Raw genomic sequence first — 15179 nt, 5'->3', positions numbered from 1 at the left:
ATTGCATGCGTCATTGCATGCAATTTATAATCCACTCGACAGCTGATTTATGATGAATAGTCTGATTTTTACTGTAATATTGGCGTATGAAGGAGGCTCCTTTTCTTTTTATATCATCCTTGAAATGCAAAATTTCCAAAAACCTTGTATATACGTCGACGCGCAGTTTAAAAAGGAACATACCTGTCAAATTTCATGGAATCTATTACCGCGTTTCGCCGTAGATGCGGAACATGAAAACATATAAACATAAAGAGAAATGCAAAACTGTCGACTTGAATCTATTGGAATACTTTCTTCTAATCATTAATCAACTTTTAAACAATAATTTATTGTTAGTCAGTTATAAATTAGAACAAATTACAATAAATTGGAAGCCAGTTTAGAAGCTAGAAACTAACATTAGATTCATACACTTTTGGAGACATGATTTATCATGCTTCTTATATTTTAGTTTGTTTCTATTGTTTTTCGCTCCAGAATTTGTGCTTCAGGTATATGCTCGTTTGGTCTTACATGAAGGAGACCAGGAACACCAGTCAATACACCGGATTTGCTGCACTTACACACGGACACCACTGGTAGTTTTACTGGTGTCCCACTGGTGTATTTCACTGATTTTAATCCTGGTGCCCTAGTCAAATACAATCCAAAGCTAAAAAGCTGCAACCCTCAATCTTCAAATTCTGCTGTACTTTTCTTTTGGTGAATTTGAATCCTTCAGCTTTGAGACAATGGGAAACATCCACCCTTCCCCTCAATTCACCCCTTCGTGAAAGATACACAACGAGATCTGTATCCAAAAACTATCGTCAAGCGTATCTTTGGAGCCTCCTTGCCGCAGCGCACGTTTTCCAGTCCCGCGTGACAGATAAGGGCTGAAGTGTGCTCTCGTAGTAAACGTGTGCATTCAGTTCGCGATTTTCCCGCTGGTGGTCTGGCGGGCCGAGCGCTAGTGTCGCTGACACCGACTGCATAAGAAGGCAAACCGACTGAATTTCCATCAGTCGTGACAAGTAACGCGAAGCGGGCACGTTGCAATTTTGTTGCTTGGTTTTGTTAGTGAGCAACTACAAACATAAACACTTGTAATAAACTGAAAACTTTACACTTTCAACCTTAAAAAACTTTCCCTGTCAGACACCTTACTTCGTTTCCACTCAGCTAACCTCAAATACTAACGGTTTCCTCCCTGCTAAATTTTCAATAGTCTTATCTAGATATAACCTCGTAATATTTCTCGATGCAGTTTTCGGGTAGAGTAGAATTTTAGATCACAAAGAGATGCCTTCAATGTCACTGAGGTGAGTAGTAATATACGTTGAATTAATTCAAAAATCTAAGGGACTCTTATTGAATTCTGTGTGTATGTGTTTAGATGAGAAAATCCAACAGGTGGATTTCTATAATTTTCATAATTGATTCCTAAGTATAGGACATGAAGTTTTTTCGCTGTTCTCATTCATAATGAATAGTTTTTGGAAGTATATCTGATCATTAAATTGACTACTTGAAGTACAATGATTTATTAATAAAAGTGCATGAGGATCATGCATGGAATATATGAATTTCTTACTTGGAGGACTTGAAGGTTTTTGTTGTTCTCATTATGTAGTTTACCGCCACTCTCATAAAATAAATATAATTTTATTGTCATTCAACTGATCATAGTTACAGACAACGTCATATTCTAATTCTAATTCAACACACAACAAATTCGAATTCAAATTTAGTTCATTCATAACGAATGATTTTTGGAAGTATAACTGATCCTCAACTCGATTATTTTGAGTTGGATGATTCGTGAATAAATTCGCATGGGGATCATGCTGGGAATGTTTGAGTATTCAGGTGGAGAACTTCAACGTTTCTCATGATTCCATACATAATAAACTATTTTAACAGTAATATTGATCAGAATTTAAATTATTATTGAATAAAATTTATTCATGAACACAATTAGTGATACATAACGACCTGATGGAGAAAAGTGGAACTGAATGTGGATCTTGTTCAAAATATATGAATTTTTAGGTGGAGATCTTCAACTTTTCCCACGATAAAATAAATGGATAAATGTTTACTGCCAAATAACATGAAAATAAGCTACAAAACAAAAGTATTTTAAACAATATTTTTGGCGTGGCTGGAACAAGAGAAGCTTTGCGCTCCAGCCACGAGTCTTATGTATTTGAAATGCTGAGAAAACTATCACTTCATTCATAATAAACTGTTCTGAAAGTATTGTTTATTAATTACTTGATTATTCTTTTAAAAATGGTTCATTCATTTTATAAGATCATGCTTGTAATGCTTGTGATTGGGAAAATAAGAATTTGACCAAGTTTTTGATGATTGAGTGATCTCAAGATTAATTCGAATCTTGGATAAATTATTTATCAGTTTATCAATTGATCGCTTTAGAACTCTGGTAAAGGTTGTTGTGCTGTATTATTTTATGTTTCATTTTCAAAATATGATTGTTTTCTATTAGCTCTAAACTTCTATTAAATAATAGTTTGTTTTACAATATATTTGTTCTATATAGTAGGTGTCTCCAAGTATTTTGCTGTAACTGTTCAAACAGGTTTGTTTATCGAATATAAGTGAGAATTCAATGCATTAGCACACTACTTTTGTCGCTATTGAAAATGCCACTATACTAAATATATCGATTTCAATCTAAGAAATTTCATGAGTTGTATGACACAAGAGTGAAGTAATGATAAACTTTTATCTCACAATTTATAATAGAGGACATAGAAAGTTTATCTTGTCATTATTTTAAATCTCAAAGCTCTGAATTGTTTTACCCCAAAATTCGATCTCTATCAAATCTTGAGAAGCTGGGTATACTCACAGCGGTATGTAAGATAATATAATTGGAAGTTGTTTAGAATAATCATTCCCACAACCATAATATTCATGATATTATTTATATTATGATTTGTATCCCTAATATAGTGAAGTTCACGTTATAATGACTGTATTTGATTAACATTGGTGTTGCTATTCTTTTTTATAATTTTTGAAAAAGCAGATAGCGATATCCATTTCTAGCTCCGCAATGTTGCTAGTTTGTTTTTCAACAATGTAGGAATATAACTAATTAGCAGAATATTTAATACTAGCCGTCAGGCTCGCTTCGCTCGCCATATCCGTCTAGCCAGGGAGCTACGCCCCCTGGACCCCCGACTGGATTGTCCAAAAATGAGATTAGCGGACTCGCTTCGCTCCCCTGCATTTGAGCATGCTTCATTCCATCAGAAAGTCAAAGTACTGAGAAAACGCAGAAAAACTGAGAAAAACGCTGATTTTGGGCGTATCTTTGATGAAATATTAAAGTCACCTAATCACAACATTTTTAGACCCTAGCGAAACATCTGTACCAAATTTGAACATTTTCTGTCTATTACTTGATGAAAGAACTGAGAAAACGCAAAAAACCGCTAATTCTGGGCTTATCTTTGGCGTTATTAAAAATTCCTTCTAACACAACATTATTACACCCCAGCTGAGCTTCTGTACTAAATTTGAACATTTTCTGTTCATTTCTTCTCGATAAAGCTGAGAAAGCGCAAAAAAACGCTGGCAAAACGCAGATTTTGGGCGTATATTTGGCGTTATTGCAAATTCCTTCCAACACAACATAAGCAAAACGCAGATTTTAGGCGTATATTTGGCGTTATTTCAAATTCCTTCCAACACAACATTATTACACCCTAGATTAGCTTCTGTACTAAATTTGAACAATTTATGTCCATTTGTTCTCGATAAATCTGAGAAAAAGCAAAAAACGCTGGAAAAACACTAATTCTAGGCGTATCTTGGACGTTATTGCAAATTCCTTCCAACACAACATTATTACACCCCAGCTGAGCTTCTGTAGTGAATTTGAACATTTTCTGTTCATTTGTTCTCGATAAAGCTGAGAAAGCGCAAAAAACGCTGGCAAAACGCAGATTTCAGGCGTATCTTGGACGTTATTGCAAATTCCTTCTAACACAACATTATTTCACCCTAGCTTAGCTCCTGTACTAAATTTGAACAATTTATGTTCATTTGTTCTCGATAAATCTGAGAAAAAGCAAAAAACGCTGGAAAACGCTAATTTTGGGCGTATCGTGGACGTTATTGCAAATTCCTTCCAACACAACACTATTACACCCTAACTGAGCTTCTGTACTAAATTTGAACAATTTTGAACACCCTAACTGAGCTTCTGTACTTAATTTGAACAATTTCTGTTCATTTGTTCTCGATAAATCTAAGAAAAAGCAGAAAACGCTAGAAAAACGCTAATTTTGGGCCTATCTTTGGAAATTTTTCCAAATCCGTTCTTAGTGCGCCTCTAAAGGGCCAACTGAACGTTTTTGGTCCGGAAGATTTTTATTTCTGCCAGTGAGTGAGTGAGTCAGTGAATCAGTCAGTGAGTGAGTGCCATTTCGCTTTTATATATAATATATATAGATCAATTATGGAAATTTATAACTCAATCACTGGAGAATATTTATTTTGGATGAATAAAATATAATTGATAATTATTAACAAGAATGTACAGAAAACATTTCATCAGCTAATACTGGTATCACTATAATTATATCAGGTAACGTCTATAGAAGGCAGACGCAATGCAGAGAATCAGCAACGCTGATTTCCTATCTTCCTCAATTCATTTTCATTCAATTCAATTCCTCCACTGCCGTTATAAAGTGGACCTTACTATTTGTATTTGAATTATTTTAAGTGTTTGTATTCGTATTCCTATATTATTTAATTAGGCCATATTTCAATGGATATTTCCAATGAATAATACAATTGGATCATAATACTAATCACGAATACTCACTTTTCTCCCTAGGGCTAGGTACTGAAATTATCTCAACACAATGAAATTTATCAAGTTCCATCCTCATTTTATCAAATCATAACTATGGTGGACAAAGATAGGAGAGCAGCGCTACCGATTCTCTGCCTTTTCACTTCCTTCTATAGAATATAGCTAGTACCAGATAGGATAAAATATTAATTATTCATCCTTGTTGAAAATTTCTTCAAGAAATAATATTTTTCAAGGTTTTAATGATAAATGTCCTTAGTCGAGATGAAATATTTTCAGTAATATATTTCATTTATTGATTATTGGAAAACGATCTGGTAATGTTGCGGAGGTAGAAAGTGATATCACTATCTGCTTTATCGAATGATAGACAAGGATAACAACATCAATGTTAATACTATCATTATAACGTGGACCTTAATATAGTTTCAACTTATTAGAGTTGAACCATTTTTAATAATTGTAAACTTTGATAACTTCAATATTAACGTATTCATATTAAAACTCATATCAATAATGATATTCGTATTTGTATTCAATCATATTCACTATTCAAATTCCAATTGCATGATATACAATCTGAAATATTTGTTGAATTTCTGAATCACCCATTCCAGCATATTCCACGACAGAAATAACGAGAATTTTTGCCTCATATTGAATAATTTTTTCATAAAAGTTGAATCATGCTTGCCTTTTCTGGAGAGCTGATATGAAAATCCGGCTCGTTTCGCTCTATACGCCGCCATTTCAAAGTACGCTACTTGAAGAGCTCATAACAGACAATTTGCAACAAATTGCTATTTGAAATTCTGAGCCGAGAGTTGTGTTTCATGTGAATTTTTCCCTGTTGCCATGGAACAAAATTTAAAAATATTTGTATCATTATCTTCTGGATATTACGTGGAGTCCTGGGAAACTGATTTGTTATATTTGTCGTTTCCAAATTGATATCAGATTGATAGAGTTGGGGCGAAGATAGACTGTCATTATACGAAGAATGTCTTGATTTGGAAACCTGAGAGAAGAATTCAATTGCACTACATATATAACCTTTTCAGAGCAGCAATAATTTGAATGTTATGGGAATCATTGCCATTATGATAGCCAACCTCCGCACTTATAGAAGAAGAATGACTTTATGTACTTTCATATTTTCTCGATTCATGTCACCAGAGGGAAAGTGATGTGATATCTTCAAAATGTTCATATTTGGTCTCGTAATTACACATAAAATTTATTCATTTGTAATATCATCTACGGAGAAGGATTGATTTTATTTGAGCTCAAAACTACACATCAGACTTATTGATTATGATTAGACATAAATGTTGAGTTGAAAGTTTAGGCTCTTGATAACATTCGAGGAGGTAGGCTATGATTGGCACACGTATAAATCATAGAGGAAATTCACCATAATTGCTTAATAGCTTCTGCTACAGTAACTATATCACCAAATAGTAAAACAATATTGAAATTGAAGTACCCTTTATTATTTAAAATATTACAACGATTAGTTTCGACCATATTTCCACATTTTCCTAATTCCAACTTGAAAATGACTTAAGTTATGGTCGAAACTAGTCGTTGTAATATTTTAAATAATAAAAGGTACTTCAAGTTTCAATATTGTTTTATGAATTTATAAAAGTGGCCAATTCAAGTGAAGTATTGGCAAAATATGTACAATTTTTTTTAGAAATCTTCAAATTAGTCCCCATTGGAGTCGATAACACGCTGATAACGGATTTTCCAATCCCTGAACGCTCCCTGGAAGTCGGCAACCTCTATGCTGTCTAGAGTCCTCGTCGTAGCACGTTGAACGTTTTCCAGAGTCCCGAACCGCGTCCCCTTAAGTTGTCTCTTGATCTTGGGGAACAAAAAGTAGTCCGGTGGTGCCATATCCGGGCTGTAAGGAGGATGTGGCAACGTTACCTTCGACTGTTTTGCTAACTGCTCGGTGATGAGCAGGCAGGTGTGCGACGGAGCATTGTCGTGATGGAGGATCTACAAATCGGCAATCCCCGGACGGACTCGATGAGCCCGGGCGGTTAGTCGACGAAGCACCTCTCTGTAGTACTGGTCATTCACAAAGAGTTTGTGCCACCCGGCCAAACTATAAAGGGCTAGAACTTCAGAGAGGTGCTCCGTCGACTAACCGCCCGGGTTCATCGAGTCCGTCGGGGATTGCCGATTCGTGGATCCTCCATCACAATGCTCTGTCGCACACCTGCCTGCTCGTCACCGAGCAGTTGGCAAAACAGTCGAGGGTAACGTTGCCACATCCTCCTTACATCTCGGATATGGCACCACTGGACTTCTTTTTGTTCCCTAAGATCAAGAGACAACTTAAGGGGACGCGGTTCAGGACTCTGAAAAAGTTCAACGTGCTAAGACGAGGGCTCTAGACAGCATAGAGGTTGCTGACTTCCAGGGAGCGTTCAGGGGTTGGAAAATCCGTTATCAGCGTGTTATCGACTCCAATGGGGACTAATTTGAAAATTCCTAAAAAAAAACTGTACATATTTTGTCATTAAAAAATTTCTCGAGGTCAGTCCGGTTACTTATCATACAGACCTTGTATAACCGTATGTTAAGCTGCGTTTACACCAAAGTTTTATCAACAAATGTTTATTTTTCCGTCTTTATAGATTCTATAAGATTGAACTGATCTTGACAAACACATATGCACATCATGTGTATGCTAAGTTTTGTTTAATATATTAGAATTCATAAGGACGGAAAATGAACATTTAGTTGACAACTTTGGTGTAAACACAGCTTTACTGTAGCTTATGCTATATTTTCTCTCTGTATGAATTAAATAACAGAGTTGAAAGAATTGGCTAACTCGGAACTCGCTGACTCCATGCTAAACTGCCATGTGAATGAATATTATACCGATCAGAGCAGTTTTGATTCTCATCTGTTAGTACCTACATCATAATCAATCAAAATTCTTATTTGTTATCGAACATATTTCATACAAATAGAGTTGCTATCCATGTATCAGCATTTGGAAACAATATAACATTCAAATAATATATGACAATAATAATATATGACAATATCACTCAACAAGATACAATGTAGGAAACTTAATAACAATAATTAACCGAAACAATATAGTAAATAATCAATCAGAAAACCAGTAAGGAATGACTAGGAGAATTATGCATGACTAGAAAAATTAAACTTTGGCTAATGATGATTTATTCTGACCAGCAACCAAACTCTACAACGCACACGTTCATAGAAAATATATTAATTTATAATTATAAAATATAGCGGCAGAGAACTCATTCAGACAAAACATACCAATTTCATTGGAGATTTTCACCATTATCGTATCTATATTCAAGTTTATATTTTTAAAAAATATCTGTATTTGATCTTGATACGAGTTATAAGTCCATTATCATTGATCCAATAAATAGAAAATTTTTCACATAAATATAAACATTATGAATCTTTTCTACTGAGAAATTTGAAACAATATTATTATTTTATCTCCATTCTGAACTACATTTTGTATATATTTAATAATGAGTCGACGTCTAGAACTCTCATAAACCGGGCAAGATAACAAAATATGCTCAAGATCTTCTATTGCGTTTGTATTGCAACTAGGACAACGTTCGGTACAGTTAACTAAATAACTCTTCCCTTGCAGAAAAAAACCAATCATTCTTTTCGATGATAACCTTAGCTGTGCTACACATCTTATTTTTTCTATACCGATTCTCATACTCAACTCATCTCCTAATGAAAAATTGGGTTTATAATATTGTAAAAAGAATGAGCTTACGATTCCAGGGATCTATTTATATCCGCAAGCCTAAGTCTATCCCTGAATAAATTTGAAAGGATTTTTATCAATATTCTGAAACTCTCTATAATAGTCTTCCCATATTTCCGGACAAATATTTCTTAATTGTGAAACCCAATTATTATTGTTTCTATTTGGTACACCAAGGTGGAACTTTTCTCGAAGAATAGAAAACATTATTGCGGGGTACCCATGAGCTGGCATTCTCTGTATTGCTACATCATAATAAATTGCACACTTCCATTAAAAATATCATACATTATTACATAGTACATGTTATTTATCTATTTATTGTGTCTTAACACTGCAGCTCTGGTATCTGAAGGATGCTCATACTTCCAATTCAAGTTATATATCAGGCACTATAGATCAGGATAGAAGTATAAAGTTATTGAAGATATGAGTTGAATTTCCTAATTTTAATAATCCCATGGATGGTCTTTTATGTATTGAATGAAATTATAAAATAGGTCGAAAGAGAGAGGAGGTGGAAGAAGAAGTAAAATGAACTGTAAATAGAATAGAAACTGTAATAAACTAGGAATCGTGGTGGGGAGTAATTATTCGAAATTCGGAACACGCCTCAACGGATTAATTAACAGTAACGTGTAAAACTCTAATTAACAATGGCCGAACAATATCACAATATAGTGAGGTTCACGGTATAGTGGCAGTATTTGATTAACATTGGTGTTGCTATCCTTGTCTATCATACGACAAATAGCATTATCCTTTTCCAGCTCCGCAACGTTGCCAAATTGTTTTCAAGCTATGAACAAATTTATTGAACTATCATAGTATTTATTCTCAATTAAGAGAGCTATCCATCCAGGATGGCAAACCAATGATGAACAGGAGATAACTTGACAATGTCAATCTCATTATAAAGTTTGGAGTTGGGATTTAGGGATCAAGATAGGGTTGAGGATTTAATCACTATCCTACAAGAGATATATTTTCTTTAGAATCTCAACCACCTTCACGGAAACTGTCAATCGATAGAATTATATAGTCATAAAACACTCCACATACATTGGCTACTTTTGAACAAATTAATAAAAACAGTATAAAAATCTTGGAGTACCCTTTTATTTTTTGAAAAATAAAGGGTACTTCAAGATTTTTTTATTGTTTTTATTAATTTATATAGTCAAGTATATTAATATGCTAGAATTTGGACTTCTAGCACTTCATGCACTACAGCCCAATATGAGCTTTGACCGCCTCCACTACAGCTCTCCACTCTTCCCGGTCATCTGTCATTCGTTTCTATCCCCTACATCCCATTGTTTGGAGATCGTCTTTTCATCCTCCCACCTCATTCTCCGTCTTCCTCTCTTCCTTCTTGAATGTAGCCTCTCCTTGAATATCATTTTAGGCATTCTGTTCTCATTCATTCTACAGGTTTTTAAGTAAGCTCTGGCCAAAAGTTTGGAGAAAAAAAATTTTGGGCATAGCGACAGCTGTTCTTCTCTCTAACGTCATGTTGTCACGAAATCATTTGATTTTTGGATGTCTCAAAACATTATTCGATAAATTAATACATAATTTTCCATATTAGATTTTTGGATGACTCAAAATATGGTTGAAAATTACTGAGATATTGCAATTATTCAAATGCTAATGAATTAATTATCGAATTTCCATCTGGCTATTCACCCTGTTGTCAATATTTTCAGTAGCAGAAGTCTTCGGGGTGAATTACAGCATTTAATTTGGATTTTCGTTCAATAATAATAATAATAATAATTAATTCATTAGCATTTGAATAATTGCAATACCTCAGTAATTTCCATCTGTAGACTGACTGGCCGCTATGGCTTCGTATAAAATGAGCGCTGCTATCCAGAGATTGTCAGTTTGGTGTAAGGGTAAGCATTCCTGACCGGCAATTAGGAGGTACCGAGTTCGATTCCCGGGCTGACAAATAATTTTTGAATAGTAGCGATCATCGAATTTCCATCTGGCTGTTTACCCTGTTGTCAATATTTTCAGTAGCAGAAGTCTTCGGGGTGAATTACAACATTTAATTTGGATTTTCGTTTAATAATAATAATTGACTCAAAATATAATTTGATCAGTGAATAAATGAATTAATATTTAAATGAATCAATCGAGGAATCAATAAATTGATATATCAATAATTTGATGGATAAATATATCAATCAATTAGTTAATAAATTAACGAACATTGAAGTAAATTAATTCGAGAATCAATAACTTCATTTCTATGCTACATATTTGTGCTTAGTATCTTATAGGATAGCCAAAGATTTGGAGGGTTTGTAGGCCAGTATTGAGCGTCTACAGAGCACTATTCATTAGTAAGGTTACTGGTGACCTAATTCAACGCGTGTGACAAACCTAATGACTTGGAACCAAGTGAATGGGTTGTTGTGAGAGGGGGAGTAGAAGTCGTAGTGAATTTGAGGTTATGGTCCAATTCGCACCCGTAGACGATTGTTAAAGGGTGGAGAGGAGGAGAAAAAGGAGGAGGATGAGAAGAAAAGAAGGAGAAGGAGGATGAGGAGATGGATTGAGAGGAGTGGGAGGAGGAGAAGGAGGAAGAAAGGAGAGAGAAAGGGAATTCGACTTCCTTGTCGGAATTGGCACAGTTGCGCTGTCGTCAGACGAATTAAATAACGCGTGACAAGCAATGGAAGGTTTCACACTGATAGTAAGTAAGTGATGGAAGAGGATAAGGAGTGGGAGGAGAGATTGGCAGGAGAAGGAGGAGGGGGAAGTGATTGGAAGAAATGGAAAAACAGGAGGATGGAGTGACAATGGAGAGGAGCAGGAGTTGAAGGGAGAGTGTAGGAGAAGGAGGTGGTGAAGAGGAATGAGGTGAAGAAGAGGAAGAGGAGGTGAAAGAGAAGAAAAGGAATAAGGTAGAAAAAAGGAGAAGTATTTATTTATTTGTTGATATAATTACAAATCATATGAATATGATCGGGATAGAACAACATGCATAGCCCAAAACTATTATGTTCCCAAATTTTGATAAATAATAAAATATCCGAAAAAATAGGTTATGTTCTTACTGAGGAAATTTAAAGTTCAAAGTTCTGTCCAAGAATATATATTAGCTAGACATTTTGAATTTAGAATGATTAAAATACCAAATTATAGTCAAATTTTGTACTTAATATCACTAAGTAGGAGACACAGAAGAAGAGGAATGAGGTAGCGAAGAGGAGAAGTAGAAGAAAGAGAAGAAGAGGAATGAGGTAGGGAAGAGGAGAAGTAGGAGAAAGAGAAGAATTGAATTGGTTGGAATTGCTGCCTTTATTTAAATCCTAGGATGTCAAAGCTAGGGCGCAGCCGGCCCTTACTTTCATTTGAACCTTCAAGAAGGAGGAGAAAGAGGAGAAGGGGGAAAATGAGAAGGAGTAAAAGGAGGAGGTGGACTACATGGATTGGAATAGTGGGCAAGAGGATAGAGAAAGAAAAGTATTTATATAAAGAAGAGTAAGAAGGTATTGGAAGAGGGAGAAGAATCAGAGAAGGTAAGGGAAAGGTATTAATGATTTGCCTATGAATTGATGAAGTATTTGTGAATTATTTACATGGATTTGGCAATAAATTTGATTTGATTTTCTGATTTTTGAGATACGACTCTGTAGCTCGTGCTCAGTCAGATGATCCCCAAAGAAAAATTTACTAACTACATTGAAAATTAAATTAATTTATATAAAATTCGGCTTTAACGCCGTAACAGGTTGTGAAAAATAAAAGATGTATTAAAAGGAAAAAAAATTATATGGAGGAGTGACAATTAGAAGAAGAGGAAATGGAAAATATAACTAGAAAACAGTACGGAAACAAGTTAGCAGAGAAGACAAAGAGAAGGTCAATGAAGGGAGGGGATAATTGATGAAAAAGGATATGATGTGGTGAGGGGAGAGGAGAGAAGAAATATATGTTCTGCTGTGCTATGTTTATGCTCTGTTGTAATTTTTCATCTACTGACGTTGTTATAACATTGTTCAATGTTTTTGGCAATAAAGATCTTAATTTTGATTTCATACAATGATTCAGACTGAAAGGAGAGAATGGAATGACTTGGAAAATATATGAAACAGAGAAAAAATTAAACAGAAAGGAAAGGGAAGGAAGGAAAGAGAATGATAATAGAAGAAGTTAATGACAATGAGGCTTTGGAACATTATGAGAAGGAAAAGAGAAAACAAAACTTGGTGAGGGAGTGAAGGTAAGATAAAGATAAGTGTACTTCTTTGGATAGGGATATGAAGAAAAGAAGAGAGAGAGAAAGTAACAACTTGAAGAGTTGGAATAGGGGGTGATGCAGGAGGGATTCGCAGGGTAATACAGAAGAAATACAAGGGAAGAAATGAAAGGGAAATACAAGAAAATAGTAAGTGAAGAAGAATGTGGAAAGAGAAGGGCTTTGACCAGAGAAGCTTATTCAAATAAGAGTATAGGAAAGGGAAAGAGTATAAAAGGAGGAGAATATTCAATGAATTTCGTAGAAAAGAACACCCCTCTTTCGAGGAAAGAGAAGTGATAGACAGGATGAATAGGAGGAAAATGTGTTGGAAAGGTAGAGGATTTTCCTAAAATGGGATATTTCGGGAAAATCGGTTTCCACCGTTAATGAAGGATGCCAAGGGAAAGATAGGGATAAGGGATGATCAAACATACTGGCAGAGATTCCATGTATGATGTTACCCCTCTTTGAGGGTTCGGGGAGAGGGATTCGTGTTGTAAAGTGCGGGTGGAGAGGGGGGTCTTTCGTTAACTTGACAAATAGGGGCTGTGTGAACGGTAGAGTTGACTGAGAGAAAGGCAAGTGACTAGTTGAGGGATTGGTTCACTCATGGTGGGTACCTATTGAGAGCTCAGAATCATACCTACTCCTATTACCTTTTACCTACCTGTTACCTATTCCTATACCTATAATGATTCCTATACCTATACCTATAAAGAATTCAAATTTCAGGGATGGAGTAGAGCAGCTGAAATACTAAAAAAATTGGATAGTTTCTAAGTTGAGAGGCCGAATGAAATCATAGATCGAATTATTCAAGTATTAGGCTAGGCGCACAACAGTTAGTCAAGACAAGACTAGTCACATTTAGTCACAATACTTCACATATCTGTTTGTGACGCAACTCACACTGATTAGTCATTGCAATTAGACATATTACTTTCCTTGCCCTATTACTATAGGTAAGGAAAGTATTGCGTTCCGAAAAAAATTAAGGTACCCCAATTTCTAAATTTCTATACGTTTCAAGGTCCCCTGAATCCAAAAAGTGGTTTTTGGGTATTGGTCTGTATGTGTGTGTGTGTGTGTGTGTGTGTGTGTGTGTGTGTGTGTGTGTGTGTGTGTGTGTCTATGAGTGTATGTGCGTCTGTGTACACGATATCTCATCTCCCAATTAACGGAATGACTTGAAATTTGGAACTTAAGGTCCTTACACTATGAGGATCTGACACGAACAATTTCAATCAAATGCAATCCAAGACGGCGGCTAAAATGGCGAAAATGTTGTCAAAAACAGTGTTTTTCGCGATTTTCTCGACAACGGCTCCAACGATTTTGATCAAATTCATACCTAAAATAGTCATTGATAAGCTCTATCAACTGCCACAAGTCCCATATATGTAAAAATTTCAGGAGCACCGCCTCATCTATGCAAAGTTTGGTTTTAGATTCGCAATTATCAGGCTTCACATACAATTTAAACAAAATAATTCAAGTGGAAAAGATTGAGCATGGAAATCTCTGTGATTAATGTTCAGTAACATTTTCACCTAGAATTGAAAATAAGCTCGAAATTCGAGAACATGTGATTATTCAATTGCAAACTGTTGGAGACTGTTGATTCTATTAAATCATTCACTATGTAGAGATAGCAGATCTCGTATGTCTCCAGCGTTATTCTCCTGTTACCAGCTGGCTCAGATCTTTGAATAGTAGACTTGAGATGCGCGTGAACACTAGCGTCAGGTGATCAATTTTCATAATTGCAAGGAAAGTTTTGTGAGTGCGCCACACCAGATTTTCTCCGTAAGCAACTATGTGAAGTATTGTGACTAAACGTGACTAGTCTTGTCTTGACTAATCGGTGTACGCCCAGCCTTGGAGTCAAGCAGAGCCAGGTAAAATCGTCAAGAATAATCTTCATTTTCACCATTTATTCTCCTTCTTCTTGGTAGCCTGTCTCCCTCCATCCTATTCGCATACTGCTACCATTTAAACCTACTCCATTTATTGGAATTTGAATTCGAAAGAAAAGTTTTTCACTTGCTATGATCCTCTTCCATGTGTTTATTTGATAGTAAAGGACCAAGCCACACAAAGCGTTTCTCTAGGCGTTATCAGAAGAGTCGGCAGGGGAGGAAGATCCTTGATTAGCTGATTGCAGAACGCCAAACGCCAATCGGAGGGCTTACTGCCCTGTTGACTCGTCTGAAAACGCTTGAGAAACGCTTGGTTCATAGAAATGACACGTGGAAATTGTAAGGATGTACGGTAGTAGCTTG

General features: G+C 35.5%; 1 protein-coding gene across 2 annotated transcripts in view; it reads left to right on the top strand.

Moving 5' to 3' along the window:
* The first annotated feature begins 1019 nt into the window (after window positions 1-1019).
* LOC111052380 (diacylglycerol kinase eta) overlaps window positions 1020-15179 on the top strand; it is a 260041-nt gene continuing 245881 nt past the window's right edge. For both annotated transcript variants that reach the window (XM_039439900.1, XM_039439902.1), the window contains exon 1: window positions 1020-1304. The gene's annotated coding sequence lies outside the window, so the exon portion shown is untranslated. The remainder of the gene's footprint in view (window positions 1305-15179) is intronic.

The sequence above is a fragment of the Nilaparvata lugens genome, chromosome 13 (assembly GCF_014356525.2).
Source record: "Nilaparvata lugens isolate BPH chromosome 13, ASM1435652v1, whole genome shotgun sequence".
Lineage (NCBI taxonomy): Eukaryota > Metazoa > Arthropoda > Insecta > Hemiptera > Delphacidae > Nilaparvata > Nilaparvata lugens.
This window is presented reverse-complemented; position numbering and strand designations above follow the sequence as displayed.